The 15,295-nt window shown below is 38.4% G+C and overlaps 1 protein-coding gene across 2 annotated transcripts in view; it reads right to left on the reverse strand.

Annotated features, from left to right (window-relative positions):
- The window catches only part of Fgf12 (fibroblast growth factor 12), a 524,714-nt gene that overhangs the window by 440,342 nt on the left and 69,077 nt on the right, over window positions 1-15,295 (reverse strand). The window lies entirely within an intron of this gene.

Consider the following 15,295-nt stretch of genomic DNA (forward strand, 5'->3'; position numbering starts at 1 on the left):
TTCATTACAAATGCCTATGTATATCTAGATGAAATTCCTAGGCATAGACTTTTTGGATCAGAATCTATGCAGTGATAAATTGGACTGATAGTTCCAAATCCCCCTCAATAAAGATTGTATTATTCCTACATGGTTATTGTGTGGATATCCATTTACCCTATGGCCCAGTCCACAGTGTTATAAAATATTGTCATCTTTGAAACTTAAAAAACTTTAAAAATGATAGACCAGGGTGAGGCAGTGTGGTGCATAGCTGTAATCCCAGCACTCGAGCAGCTGAGTCAGAATGGTCTAGAGTTTACATTCAGCTTGGACTACATAGCAAGACCTTGCTACAAAAACTGTTTTAAAAGGCAGAACAATGTCTACATACTTTGAATTTTCCCTTATTTAATTGTGATAGAGCACATTTTTGTAGATCTAAGAGCTGTTAGGCTTTCCTCGAAGACAATAACTTCACTGTATTAAGAATAAAAATCAAAAGTCAGGTGGTGGTGGTGCACACCTCTAATCTTAGCACTTGGGAGGCAGAGGCAGGCAGATCTCTAGGCCTGTGTACAATGTGAGTTTCAAGACAGCTAGGACCATTACACAGAGAAACCCTATTTTGAAATACTAAAATAAACACACACACACACACACATATACATACATATATATATATATGTATATATGTATATATGTAAATCTGCAAGCTCAGACAATTTTAATATCCTTTCAGGCTTGATAATAAATATTACAGTCAAGCACTAATGGTTTCCATAAAGGAGCATAGATCTTAGAGCATGAATGAATATAGAAGCAGGAATATGAAAATATGGAATCTCTATTTTCAGAAAACACACAGTCTTTTAAGAGTTGTATTTTGCAAGCATTTTTTTAACCAGGTGTCACAAGAAACTTTCAGATTATGAAATATTTTTAAACATATGAAAAAGGTTCAAACTCCCTAGAAAATGCAAATCAAAACAACACCGAAATTCCATCTCACCCCAGTCAGAGCAGGAATCATCAAGAAAACAAACAACAACATATGCTGGCAAGGGTATAGAGAAAACAAACTCTGGTACACTGTTAGCGAGAATGTAAACTAGTCCAGCCACTGTGGCGACCAGTATGGCAGCTTCTCAAACAAATAAACAACAACAACAAGAAAAATTCCAAACTTCCAAAAGTAGAACTACATATGACGCCACTACACTCCTGGGCATTTACCCAAGGGGCTCCAAGTCAACACATCATGGGGACACTTTTATATCAATATTAGCTATATATATATATATATATATATATATAATTTATATTATATTATATATAATAATATATATATTATATATATATATATTCACAGAGGAATTAGTGTCTACCATGAAGAAGATATGAAGTTATGTTGTTTACAGGAAACTGGATGCAGCTGGAGATAATCACATTAAGTCAGTCTCAAGTAGACAAATGTTACATGTTTTCTCTCATTTATAAGTCATAGACTTTATATAGATATGTAAAAAATATATATGTGAGTGGAAGCAAAATCATCCAGGTGAGCTAAAGAGATGGAGAGGAAGGCGGGAAAGGAAGGTGGAGTTAGCGGGGTGTGTGAGGAGGAATATGTTCAAAGAACTTTATAAATACTTTCATGAAAGTGGCTTTATAAGTATGATAAAATAAATAATTTTGAAGGCCCAAAACATATTAAAATATCAATAAGAATGAGAATCAATAATGAACAAAGTGATGATTAAGCAAAATGTGTTTCTGAAGTTTAGAAAGTTCATGGGTTGCATTTTTCAGAAGATCTTGGATTATGGAGTGCAACGTCACAGAGATTGGTTAGTAGCTTGTTGTGCAAGCTAGACAAATTTACTGGAATAGATGGATGAGATAGCTCCTGTTGAATTCATTCTGCAGTTTCTTGTTTCCCAAGATCATCCTTTACTTACCACCACTGCCGTGTAACAGGCTTACAAACTGGAAGGCTGGTAGATACCTCTGTAAAGGCAAATTAAAAGTCCACCAATAGTTAAGTAAACGTTTGAGTGCTTCCTAATGAACCAGGCAATTGGTTTGGGTTCTCAGTTCTAAAACCAACATGTGCATTTGAAACAATTAGCGTATGTTACCTGGTTAGTAATTTCATTAATTTCCCAGAAAGGTATTTCTCTACTGCCAAAATAAACAATATTTTTCAATATGTTACTTCTGTCCTTCAAGATCTGTCTAGGACAAGGATAGAATCTCTAGTTAGTGGAAAAATACAGACCCCCAATAAGACAGGGAACTAGATCATCTTACAGTCAGGTTGCCTAGGAACAGGACATTGAGACAGAGCCCTTGACCCTTTCACCCTGTAAACATCCTATATAAACATCCTGTTAGCTTGCCCCACCTTATGCAGATGACAGCTTCTTGCTCCCCCCAACCCTGCAGAAACTATATAAACCTTTCTGGAAGAGAAATAAAGTTGCACCTTGATCAGAATCTAGACTTGGTGTGTTTTCCTTTGTATCTCCTGTCCCTACATTCCCTCCTTAGGGTGGTCGAGAACCCGTTGTAGCCCTGCAGGCAGGGCAACGATCAAATTGTATTATTTAACTATAAGGTGCAAACTTGAATGCAGCAAATCTCTCAGTTCACAGACGCCCGCTGTCTAAGAGAGTGTCTTAGGATGTGTCAGTTTGTAGAAGTTTACAATGTTCTTCACATGTGGACCACCTGCAGGAGTTGTAGGATGAATTATACATTGATGGAAATTAACTATTAATGGTGTAAAGAGTGGGGATAAGTTCAATATTTCATTCATGTGCATACACACACCATTTTCATTAAAAACAAATTATCATATGGCTTTGTTAAATGTGAAAGTTTCTTCAAAGTACAGAAAAACACAAACGGGGATAGTATTACTAGCACACAAAGACAATTACTATTTCACACGAGCCTTAAAATTCACATGCTTAGAAGAAGAGTTATAGCCATTTTGTTTCTATAAAGGGTTAATGCTCCTATCAAATGGCTATTGTAAAAAAAAATGGGTCCAGAAAAGGATTTAGCAATCTGACTCAACCCAAACATTTAGGACATATGTTATCAGACACATGTGCTGGAATATAGTTTCTGATATAACTAATAGTGTCACCTGAACTCTTGTACTCAGTATTATCTCATGAACTTCTATCCAATTAATAAATATTCTGGAAACATGATTATATTTATGTATAAATGTTTTCTCTTTTTCTACTTATTTTCCTGCGACTTTCATGGATATAAAATAAGCAGGTCAAATGATTTAAAATGTGTCCCGGGGAGATGGATCAGTTGTTAAAGTGCATGCTGTGCAAACATGATAATCTGCACTTACATCCCCAGTACTCATGTAAGAAAGCTGGGAACAGTGGCAAATGTCTGCTATATTTGCACTGCAAAGGCTGAGAGAGGACCCCTGGACATGCTGACTAGGTAGTGTAGCCAAACTGCTCTAAGAGACCTTGTTTAAAATAGATGATAGATACATAGATAGATAGATAGATAGATAGATAGATAGATAGATAGATAGATAGATAGATAGATAGATAGATGATAGATAGATAGATAGATAGATAGATAGATAGATAGATAGATAGATAGATAGATAAGGTGGAGAGCCATTGAGGAAGACAACCAAGTGTGTCTCACTATACATGTTATACACACACACACATACACACACACACACGCACACGCACACGCACAACTGGTTCCATCTCTTTGAAGAGAGCCCTTAAAGCTATGAATGAGAAGGACAGTTTTATTACTGTTATTGATCATTGACTGTAGAACTAAGAACCAGAGGTTGAGATTTTCTTGACACTAATTTGATAAATGATCTTGAGTGAGTTACTTTATCTCTCTGGGGCATGGTTTCTATAAATCAGAAATGTTTTAATTGCCCTTTTTATTATATATATATATATATATATATGGCTGATTTAGAACTTAGGCAGAGTTTATAAATTATTTCCAACAGAAAAAAGAAGTAATTTGCTCACAAGTAAGGAACGACATTTCTGGAGAGCTATAAAAGCCCCTGAACATACCATTTTCAAAAAAAAAAAGAAAGAAAGAAAAAAAGAAAGAAAGAAAGAACGTAACAAAATTCACACATCAAGTGGACTTGTTTAATCTAAAATGAACTCCAAAGAAGTCTTTGTAAACAGATTTATTTAATTTTTATTATATGTATGTGTGTCTGTCCATGTCTGTGTGTGTGGATGTCTCACTCAGAAACTAAAGAGGGTATCAGATCCCCAACGCTAGAGTTATAGGTGGTTGTGAGCCACCAAACACAGGTGCAAGAAACCAAATTTGTGTCCTTTGTAATGGCAGTATGCACTCTTAACCATCAAGCCATCTCTGCAGTCCCTTTAAGAGGAGTCTTCCTTTTATCCTATAGGGCAGTAGGACTCACCTAAACATCATAATGACTATCATATACACCTATGTTAATCATTTTCTCTAAAGAATTTGAAATACTGGGTAGGTGTTACTAATCACACTGCAGGAAGGTATCATAGAACTTTGAAAAACACACCAGTGATCTCGAAGAAACCCAAACTTCAAATGTGGGATTAGAGAGTGTGTGATTTTTTATTTTTTTTTTTTTTGGTTTTTTCGAGACAGGGTTTCTCTGTGTAGCTTTGCGCCTTTCCTGGAACTCACTTGGTAGACCAGGCTGGCCTCGAACTCACAGAGATCCGCCTGGCTCTGCCTCCCGAGTGCTGGGATTAAAGGCGTGCGCCACCAACGTCCGGCGAGTGTGTGACTTTTACATAGACTTTTAATGGTCTGTGCTTCTATGGGGGCTGAGAATACAATAAGCATAGGTTCTCTGCATCATTTGGCTCCCACTTCAAGTCTCTATTGGGAATGATGTGCTAATAAACTTGTGCTCAATCTTTGGCAGCATCCCAGCTTATAAACACAGAAAGATGCAAACACAAATGATGGAGAGAAAACAATAAAACCAAGATGTTGAAGAAGCCCCAGGTCTCCATTGTCATGGAGTTCCACGTCGATTCCCCACTTAGAATGACATGGGGTCCTTGATAAAAGCACATATTTCCAAAATCTGTCCCTATTTCAAACATGGTCTCATAGGGTAGAACCCAGGAACATGAATTTTCAAAAGCTCCCCAGGCGACTCTTATAGACAACCCAGTGACAGGCCATGTTTGACATTTGGAAAATACTGATACAAAGCAACATTACATTCTAAGATTTAAAAAAGGACAAAAGAAGAATTTTCCAGAATATGCCAATGTCATGTGCCCAATAACCAAGTATATGTCTTCCCATCCTCCCTGAACTTAACCCTTGGTGAACTAATGTCTGACACAATAATTTTTTTTTCTTCAAGAATCCATGTAAGGTCTAGATTGGTACCAAACTTCTTCTCTGTCCTTCGGTCTTGAGGGTGAAGCCAGAGTTCTATTTCATGCCCAGACTCATTTCCAACCCTTGTTTTCCCCCTAAATTTTATCTGGCAACCCAACTCTCTCAAGCAGCTGCCCTCTTGAATCCTGGGATATCACTAGACCAAGTCCTCACAGAAACCCACCCCTGACCTCTCCCCTGTCTGTACCATTGCTACCCCCTCCTTCAGTCACACAACGTGGATCACTTTCTATCAATCTACCTCATTGTCCCATGTCCTCCACCCATTTCCTGGTCATAATTTACTTCCTGATCTTCTCTTCTTAGAGAAGCATCCTATCCTCAACCCTCAGGCTGCTGACTGGGTTCTACTATTCTGCTGCAACTGTTCAGACTTCTGAGCTCACTCTGTTCCACAGCATCCATCACTACCTCTAGCCCAACTATAAGGATATAATCCCGCTTCAAACAGTATACCACTCCCAGCTTTCCACAGCAACTGCACTATTTGACCCCATTCTAAGCCCCCTCTATGCACCCGTATGAAGACAATTTTCCTAATTCCTAACATATCCAGCACCAGGAGGCTTTAGTTCAGTCCTCCCACCACATCTTAGTGAACTGAGTGGCCTTGTGTAGCTAAAATGTGAACTCTGACAAACTGCATGCTGCTTTATCCACTGTGTGTTCACTGAGTCATGACCAGACATGTCACACTAATGACAAGGGACAGACTGAATGGTACATTTACCTATCATGGCATTTCTAGATGCAAGGATAGTAGAAGAGAAACTGATAGATGTGCGAGAGCAGAAGGGTCTGAAATAAATCATGGAATGCAAGTCTAGAAAGTAATTCCATGGATATCGAGATAGGAAGATAGCTCAGTGGGTAGACTGGGTGTTAGGCATGCATCAAGGCCAACAATCTGATCCTGATCCCCAACACCCAAGTAAAGAGTCAGGTCTTGTGGCACCCTCCTATAACCCCAGTGCTGAGTATGAGGGACTGGTGGATTCCAGGGGACAAGCAGTCTAGCTGGTCTAGTCAAAATGGGAAATTCCAATCTCAATGAGAGACCATGCCTCAAAACATAAAGGGGAGAGCAATAGAGAGGACACCCAGTGTCAATCTCCAGTTGGGGTATGTTCACCACCTTCCCCCATAACAATGCATACATCATACACACACACACACACACACACACACACACACACACACACACACACACAATTTATTGAACATTTGAGTGACAGTGGGGGCATGGGGAGACTGGGGGTCTTCTCACATCATGTGAGATACACACCAGTGAGCAGAAACCTAACATCTGAAGAGTTCAGCTCCAGCAAACATCTATCCCCTGTACTCACTAGTTTTATAACCAGCCTGATCCATTTCAGCCTCTATGTTGTGAAAGAACACAACTCATAGTTCCCTCAGGAGAGCAATAGGAACAAATTAACCGATATTTACCAAACCATCTGAAAGTGAGCTACACTGAATGGCTTCACACATCTATTTCCTCCTCTGGGGACTCCAGTTTGCACTTACTACAAAGTACAAGGGGTTCCTTCTCCTTGAGAAGTTATGGTTTTTCTTGGAAAAGGGGAGCAATAATAGAAAAGCAGATCCTGCTTTCAAACTCCACTTGGAGGCTGAACTGAACACACATATTTTTCTTACTAAGTCATTGCACAGTGAGCTTTCACTTGTCTCAGAGAGGGAAAAGCTTCTGAATAATGAAAATCATCGCCAGGGTGTTGGCCCAAGCACTCCGTTTTACCCCCAACAAACAAATACCAGCACATTTTGTTACTATTCTGTTCTAAGGACCAAGATGCTAAAATAATGTTAGATGGCTTTGTCAATAATCCCATGGTATGTTCTCCCATGGCAGGGTGGGCATAAGACGTTGCATGCTCTGACTGCTGCCCCATTTGTTCTAAGACATTAGCAAGTATTCCACAATTTAGGAAGTGCTTACAAGTGTAAATATTTGCAGAGCCCCTTATAACTAGCAAGTCTCTTCTTAGTGATTCTAGTCCCCTTAGTTCTCAACAAAAGTCAGATGAGAACCATCATCTCTTCTCTGAAATGAAGGAAAATCAAGTTTGTAAAATGTGTTCACTTCCCAGGACTACCATGGCAAATGCCATACCACAAATTGGACATCTTTAAACAGTAAAAATGTATTCTATCCCAGTCGTAGAAAAAGATGAATATAAAACAAAGTGCCAGCAGAGTGGGTTCCTTCTCGACTCTGGAATCGAGAGGCGAATCTGTTCTGTACCCAGCTTCTGCCTTCTGGAGATTTCTACACATTCCTAGTGTCTTTGGCTCGTGGGCACATCACTCAAATCTCTGCCTTCATCTTCACAACATGTTTTCTCTGTGCCCTTTTCTTACAAGTACACTAGTCATTGAATCTAGAGCTAACGCCAATCTACTGTGGTAAAGCCCTATCCCAAATGAGGTCATATGTTAAAAGTCATGAGTGAATGGGAATTCTGTGTGATCAAAACTCACTACCAAAGAAAAGTTAATCAGTTTCAGAATTGGATGATAAATCATGGAATGAGGACTCAAACTTAGGTTTTTCTCACTCCCATCTAAATCATGTCATAGGTTGGACCCTCTGAGTATATACTGATATCATTCTGCCTCACATTGGCAAAGAGTTCCTGCTTCATTCGATAGTTTCCAAGCTAGAGCAATTAACACAGAATTAAACATGGTGGCTGTTACCTCTGACAACAGGTAGTGGCCACTGTCAGTTTCTTGCACCATATTTTCGATCAATAGGTATTGTATAAGTCTCTTTTCATCTATCTTAGAATGCTTTACAGCCTTGTTTCTTCTCCTACAGTGACTTTCCCTCAGTCCAAATATACATACTCAAAATTTAAGTGTAAATGAATGTCGGAAGGCCCGAGACAGATACAGATGCTCACTCCACTTCCTGATAAGCTTCTTTAGGCTGATTCTAATCAACATCTAATTTTTGTTATAGTTTGTTCTCCCCCATTCTCCTTTCTTTGTCTCGTTACTTCTTTTTTATTTTCCTTTCCTCTTCCCCATCCTCCTTTTCTTCTTTCTTTCTATAAATTCACACACATATGTTTATTTTTTTAATATTTGAAAACTGGACCTGTACTAGATATGTATGGACTTTTATGATCACTGTTCCCTAGACAATACAACACAAATATTAATATAACATTTAGATTGTAGGACACATTGTAAGTAACATAAAGACAATATAAGCATAGAGCAGGATGAGTAGCTTATTATGTATAAATACCATGCCATCTTGTACCAGGAATTTCAGAATCTATAGATATGAGTATCGGCAAAAGTCCTGGAACTGATGCCTCATGCATACTGGGGGAAATAGTATACTCATGTGCAACATGGTTAGATGTATACACACATGCATTCACATGCATATCCAGCCTCAAACACAGAAATTAACATCATAGGAAAGATCATAGCTTCCCATTGCTGAGTGTCTATTACAATAAACTTCATGAAGAGGATGCCTAATGAATCATTGATAAATGATGTCATACACTTAAATAAGTTGAGATTTCTTCCATACAGTGATATATTTACAAAGAAAAAGATCATGAAGATTTAAAATAATAACCGTTTTTGAACAGAAGCTCACCGTTATTAAAGGAGTGGGTGTGGTTCTCATATGTGAGCACATGTGCTCCACACCGAGTGTCTTCCTCAATCACTTCTCCACCTTATATTTTGAGGCACAGTCTCTCTTTAGACCTAGATAGCACCCATTGGTTATGCTGGCTGGCCACAGGTCCCAAGGATCTTCTCTCTGCCTCCCGGGTGCTGGCAGGACAGACACCTGCAGACAGCTTTCACAGCGGAGCCTGAGGCCTCATGCTTGCACCCTGAGCACTTTCCTGACAGACTCCTCTCCTCGTCCTCGACAATTATCTCTTAAATAACATAATCCAATACCACAATCACAAATAATCACAAAGTGTCCTCACAGTCTAAAACACCAGCCAAATGGCTTGTTTTTATGAGATGTCCAAAGCACCTGGCCCCATGTTTCCGAGTGTAGAAGGCTTGAACTTTTCTCATTGTTTTCTAAGTCTATTCATTTTTTCTAAAACATTGTAATTGAAATATAATACTTTTTCCTTTTCGCCCTCCACCTTTCCTATGTCCCCCTACTCTCAAGTTAATGACCTCTTCTATTATAATTATTATTATTATTTGTGAGTGTGTGTATTTGAGCATATATATACATATATATGTATATATATGCTCAAATACACATATATATGTATATATACATATACATATATATATATGTATGTATCCCACTGAGTCAGTTTTTGTTGCTTATGTTGAACATTCTTTTCAAGTACTTTTTCTGACTCTTCCTCTAAACTAAGCCTTCTTGTGTCTAAAGAACATCATTATGAGGCTCAGTCTGAGAGAGAGGAGAGACAGAGAGAAATGGAGAGAGAGAGAGAGGATTGATGTGTTGTTACCTGCTGAGTCTTTCTCTACTAAAATGTAACTTAGCCACACTGGTCAACATGGTGACTTCATGGGGCTTTGTACTAATGGCTCAGGTTCTAAGGAGAACTTCAAAAATGTTATAAAAAAAAAAAGTAAGCCTCTTCCAAAAATCCATGCTTGCCTAATTCCAAATTAAAAGCAGTAATGGAAATTAAGACAGATCCAGTCTGGCCATGGTGTTAGGCAGGATACCAGCAGCAAAAAGAAGGTTACTGCTTAGGATCAGGGAAGGAAGGCAGAGGCTGATTCGACTGCACAGCATCATAGAATCACCTAGGAAACCATCTTCCACCCGAGTATCCTTCCAAACAACAGATAACTAAGGATACAGTTGATGAACACTGTTTCCTTCACTCTTTTCATTGCATCTCTCCTATCCCTGGTCCTCTGGAGAAGGCAATAGCTGTCTTGCTACATGCTGACAATGCTTTTGGCTGGCTCTGTGATGACACTTTGGCAGTGCCAAGTTCTTTCTTCTGAGGATGTCTCTCCCTTGGCCACCAGCATGTAGGCTGCCTGATATTTCTCTTCACGCTTTCACTCCCATTTCCTTTCAGCTTAAATACAACTGTAAGTGCTCAGAGAAAGACAATAACACTGTCATAGCTTCCTCTGCGGTGCACCGTGGTTCTTAGCATGGGGCCCTGATTCTCTGGGTGTCATTATCCCCAGCGTCATTACCCACATATGGACATTGCATTCTGGCTCTGGAACCTGGTTGTCTCTTAATCTTCCCCTCTGCAATTGCAGCTTGCTGACTGTACCCTCCAGGGAATGGACACTCTTGTTCTAGGATGGTTTCCTACTGCTCATAAATGGAGCCTGTTTTATCCTTTTAAAGTCATCTTTTAGCCTGGAGTCTAGTGCAAGGTAAATATTCATGATGTTAATAAATACTGTCGGGAATGCTAAGCAAACAGAGATTGAGCTTACCTATGAAGGTTCTCCTGTTGTTGATAAGTGGGATTTCAGAAATGAGAGGGACCTTAAACACACATCCTAAACATCAGGACATTGAGACACACCCAGGGAGCAGTGCTTGCCTGCATTCTCAGGCAAGTCAATGACAGGGGCTTGGATGGATTCCTCAAGGAAAGGCTTTCCATTTCATCCCCTGCATTTCTCAGATGCTCCTATATACCCAGCATGCTATTGGCTTTACATGGTAGCCAACAGTCAGGCCAAGGACCCTCTTCATTGTACCAACAATAGGGAGTGGCTCCTGGCACACTATCAGTGGCAGACCATGACCACAGCATCCTGAAAAGCACTGCCTTTTGGATACGCAGTTTCACATGTCACATGGAGTATGAAGAGTATTGTCATTTTTCACAGTAGTGGATCTAAGAGTGAGCATTGGCACCTCAAAAACTTCCATATCCCTTCCCAAGCTCTTATTCTTTCTCAAGTATGTCATTACTAACTGATCATATAGATATGCTAACAAACGTCACCTTATCTGTCACTATATATGCATATTATATAAAAACAGATTGTATAGTATGCTGTGTATATTCTATTCTGTGCAGAATCTGAAAGTGCAAGCCTGGCTTTTAACATTTGCTTCTGAAATTATTTCGGGGAGTCAGAACTATGAAATCTTCATAGCAGAAGCAGAAATAAGCTCTGAAACTGGCATTTTCAAGCCTCTACCTTATGAACTATGAAGTGCTAACACAGCAAAACTTGTGAGTCAAGGCACTGGCCAGGACACTCGGTGCCCTGCCAGACATATCGTAGCTCTTCTTGGTTCAGCCATGTATATGTGACTAGACAGTTCCAGAACCTGGCATTAAGAGCTGGTTACACCTGGTATTATACTTGTCCTGGAGCCTAGAATTAAAGTCCTCAGGAAATATTTTATAGGTGTGGGGGGTTTGGGGGTGGGGGATGGGGTGTGTGTGTGTATGTGTGTTTGATAGATATGTCAACTTCAATTGAAATGCATAAATCACTGAGTGCCAGTACTGAAAACAATCTTTTGGGTTACTACATGAAAGAATTTTCAAAACAACAAAATTCTTTAGATGCACATGTGAAAAGAACCTTGAAATGTGGAAGAGAAATAATGAATCTAGTCTCTGGGCACGAACGCTGCCATGTTTACTGGAAAATAATTATTGGTAGAAACCTTGATATATCTGTCACTCGCCTTAGATTCCAAGAAGCAGCATCTGAAAATCAATGACGTAATATTTTTTACCAGGAGCCTGAGGCTTGGGGAGAGAAGAAACTTACTAAGAAAGCGGAGAATTGAACTTCTATAGAGGTAGCTACCCCACAATTTCATGTCCTTTCTAGTATAATATGTGGTTGACTTTCACAGTTTTGTAAGTAGGAATTAAATGGCTTCACATCTTATAATTATATTCCCTTCTGAACTAAGTTGTATATTGTGGAAGCAGGAGTTGGGACAGATATTCAATGGCTCTAATCTATACCACAATGTTGACCTACACAAAATGTCAATTACAACCATTAAATACAACTATTGTTTTTTATCCCACAAGACATCATTTAACATCTCTAAAAATATTAATATTGTTAAAATCACCTTATCTTAGCTGGAAAATATTACCATATTCTTTTTATACTTAGACAAAATTACTGTTAAATACTAATAAATTATGTGATGCTTTAACAGAATGTGCAGCATCTAAGTTAATTAATGATCCTGGGTATGGAAGGAAGGAGGGGAAGAATTCATTACAATGTTACCTGTAGCTTCATGTACCCTACAAACAAAGTTAAATGCCAGCTTCTTTCAGAATTACTGCCATTATATACTAAAAATGATGTGCCTATTGAGGAATAATAAACAATAATAGCTTCTAGCATTGAATAATACCTTTTATTCACAGCTTTGAAAGTTCTTCAGGAGTATTAAATAATTAAGTTAGCCACATGCCCACAAAGTAGGCATTAGGTTTCTTGTTTCATAGATGTGTTCATTTACTGTAGTATGAGTTACAACCCAAGTTTGCTGTATTTGAATAAGAAAAATTACACTGAACCATACCATTTGCAGATCCAATTTGCAATTTCTTTTAAAATGGGCAAAGAACCTAACTAGACTTTATCTAAGAGAATAGCAAATAGCAAATAGCAAAGAGCTATGAGAAGACATGTTCAGCATCCTTATTCAACAGAGAAAGGCATGTCAAAACCACAGTAAGATATCACCTCACACCAATTAAACATTAATAAAAGCTAGCAAATAATAAGTGTTGACAAGAATGTGAAGAAGGAGACCTGAATACTCTCAGTGGGAATGTGGATTGGCAAAGCCACTACAGACAACAGCAAGGACCTCATAAAGAAATTTAAAGTTGAACTGCCATAGCACCAAGTAATCCTGTTTTTAGATATACATCCAAAGAAAATGCAATGTCTACATTGTAAAGAAATCTGTAATCTCCTGAGAATTCAGCATTCACAATAGCCAAGATATGGAAATAACTCAAGCATCTGTTGACGCATAAATGCGTCCAGAAATTGCTACTTAGACCTATCTGTAACAGTGTCATCCATCCTTTAAAAGGAGAGTCTGCCGCTTGCTACAACCTAAATGGAAACTGAGGATAACAGACTGGAATAAGCCAGAGAAAGATTCACACTGTATGATACTTGTATTTGGAATTACATGAAATTGTTTATTTGGTTTCAAATGTTAATTTACAGAAACAGGGAATAAGCATGACTACCAAGTACAGAGAGGAGGAGAAGGATGCTGCAGGATATAAGTCAAGAGTTCCCAGGAAGTAGATAGAATAGTGAATAGAAAGAACAGTGAATCTAGAGATCTAATTCTCAACCTGAAGAGACACTTCAACAAAATTCTATTGAGGCTGAGATTCTTGCTAAATGAATAGATCTAGCTGCACTCAACACAAAACTGATGATGGTGGAGACTATGCAAGATGGTTGGTATGCTAATTTTTACCATTTTATTATTTATATATAACCTGTAATGCTATGTTTGTTTTAATAACGCATAATAAAATCTCTCTCTAACATTTTCAGGGTCAGCAAGATGGCTCAGTGGATAAAGAAAGGCAATGGAGGCACCTCTGAGATCATCAAATGACATTTCCCTTGATTTCAGGAGGAAATGGGACCTAGATGGCAGGAAGGCCCACTGACCTTCACAGGCAATGTGTCTCACTGAACTTCATAGACAGGCCAGCCTTGTACAGGACAGGTGAAAATCATTGGCGTACATAAATTTTGGCTGGCAAAAGTTTAGTTTACTTCATGAAAATTTGTTCTAAATTAGTGATTCAAACCCAGACCGTAGCTTCTTTTTTATGGTCTAAGTTGAAGGTGATTTTTATAGGTTTAAATTATAGAAAAATGATTAATACTATTTGGGAGTAATGGGGACTCATTACACAGCTTGAGTTTGTCTGAAACTCGCTATGTAGCCCAAGTTTACCTCAAATTTAACTTTCTTGTGCCCAAGTTTGCCAAGAGATAGGATTAAAGGTGTATGTACCACATGTGGCAAGAATAGCATTTTTGCTAAGTGAAAATTATATAATAATCAAATTTCAGTGCCAGTGGATAGTTCTGTTAAAATACCATTATGTCCATGTGTCTGCTTACTACCATCAATAATTTTCAAGCCACAGTGAGACTGAACAATGACCAAAAAAGCACAGCCAGAGCCCCAAAGCCTCATCCATCATGAGATTTCTTACAGAAAAACATGCCAACTCCTCTTCTAAATGAGATATCTCAGAGATGTATATTATGTGTATGTGTGAATAGATTATTTTTCTTTACAATTTGATTCATATTTGTGTCATTTGTACATCTGTAAGCTTATCAAACTATTTATCAATATATCAAATGTCCTAGAATTTTTCTTGGCTTTTCAATAACTGATGACTCTTTCACAAATCATATTTAGACAGATATTTATCATTTAAAAATATTTTCCAGAATATTATTTCAGTAATCTCTCACAAAAGCCATTTGAGGTATACCTGGAAAGGCTTACTATATACTTTTCAGAAAGAAAAACTGGGCCTCAGAGAACTTAAGGGATTTTTCTAGGAGCAGTGTTCCCTGAGTAAATCATTACTCCCCCAGCTGGAGAACCCAGGTGGTTCTGATAGACTAGTAATCTTCCTAAAGGTTACAAAATGATGAGATTAGTAAGTCAGTAGCATTCTAAAATCAAAACCAGCCCCAGTCCCCATCACCCACATGGCAGCTCACAACTGCCTATAATTCCAGGAGATCTGATACCCTCACACAGACAGAACAGCAATGTGCATAAAATGCAAATAAGTAATTTTTTTTAACAAAAGAGGTAAGGACACAACAA

The sequence above is a fragment of the Peromyscus maniculatus genome, chromosome 12 (genome assembly GCF_049852395.1).
Source record: "Peromyscus maniculatus bairdii isolate BWxNUB_F1_BW_parent chromosome 12, HU_Pman_BW_mat_3.1, whole genome shotgun sequence".
NCBI lineage: Eukaryota > Metazoa > Chordata > Mammalia > Rodentia > Cricetidae > Peromyscus > Peromyscus maniculatus.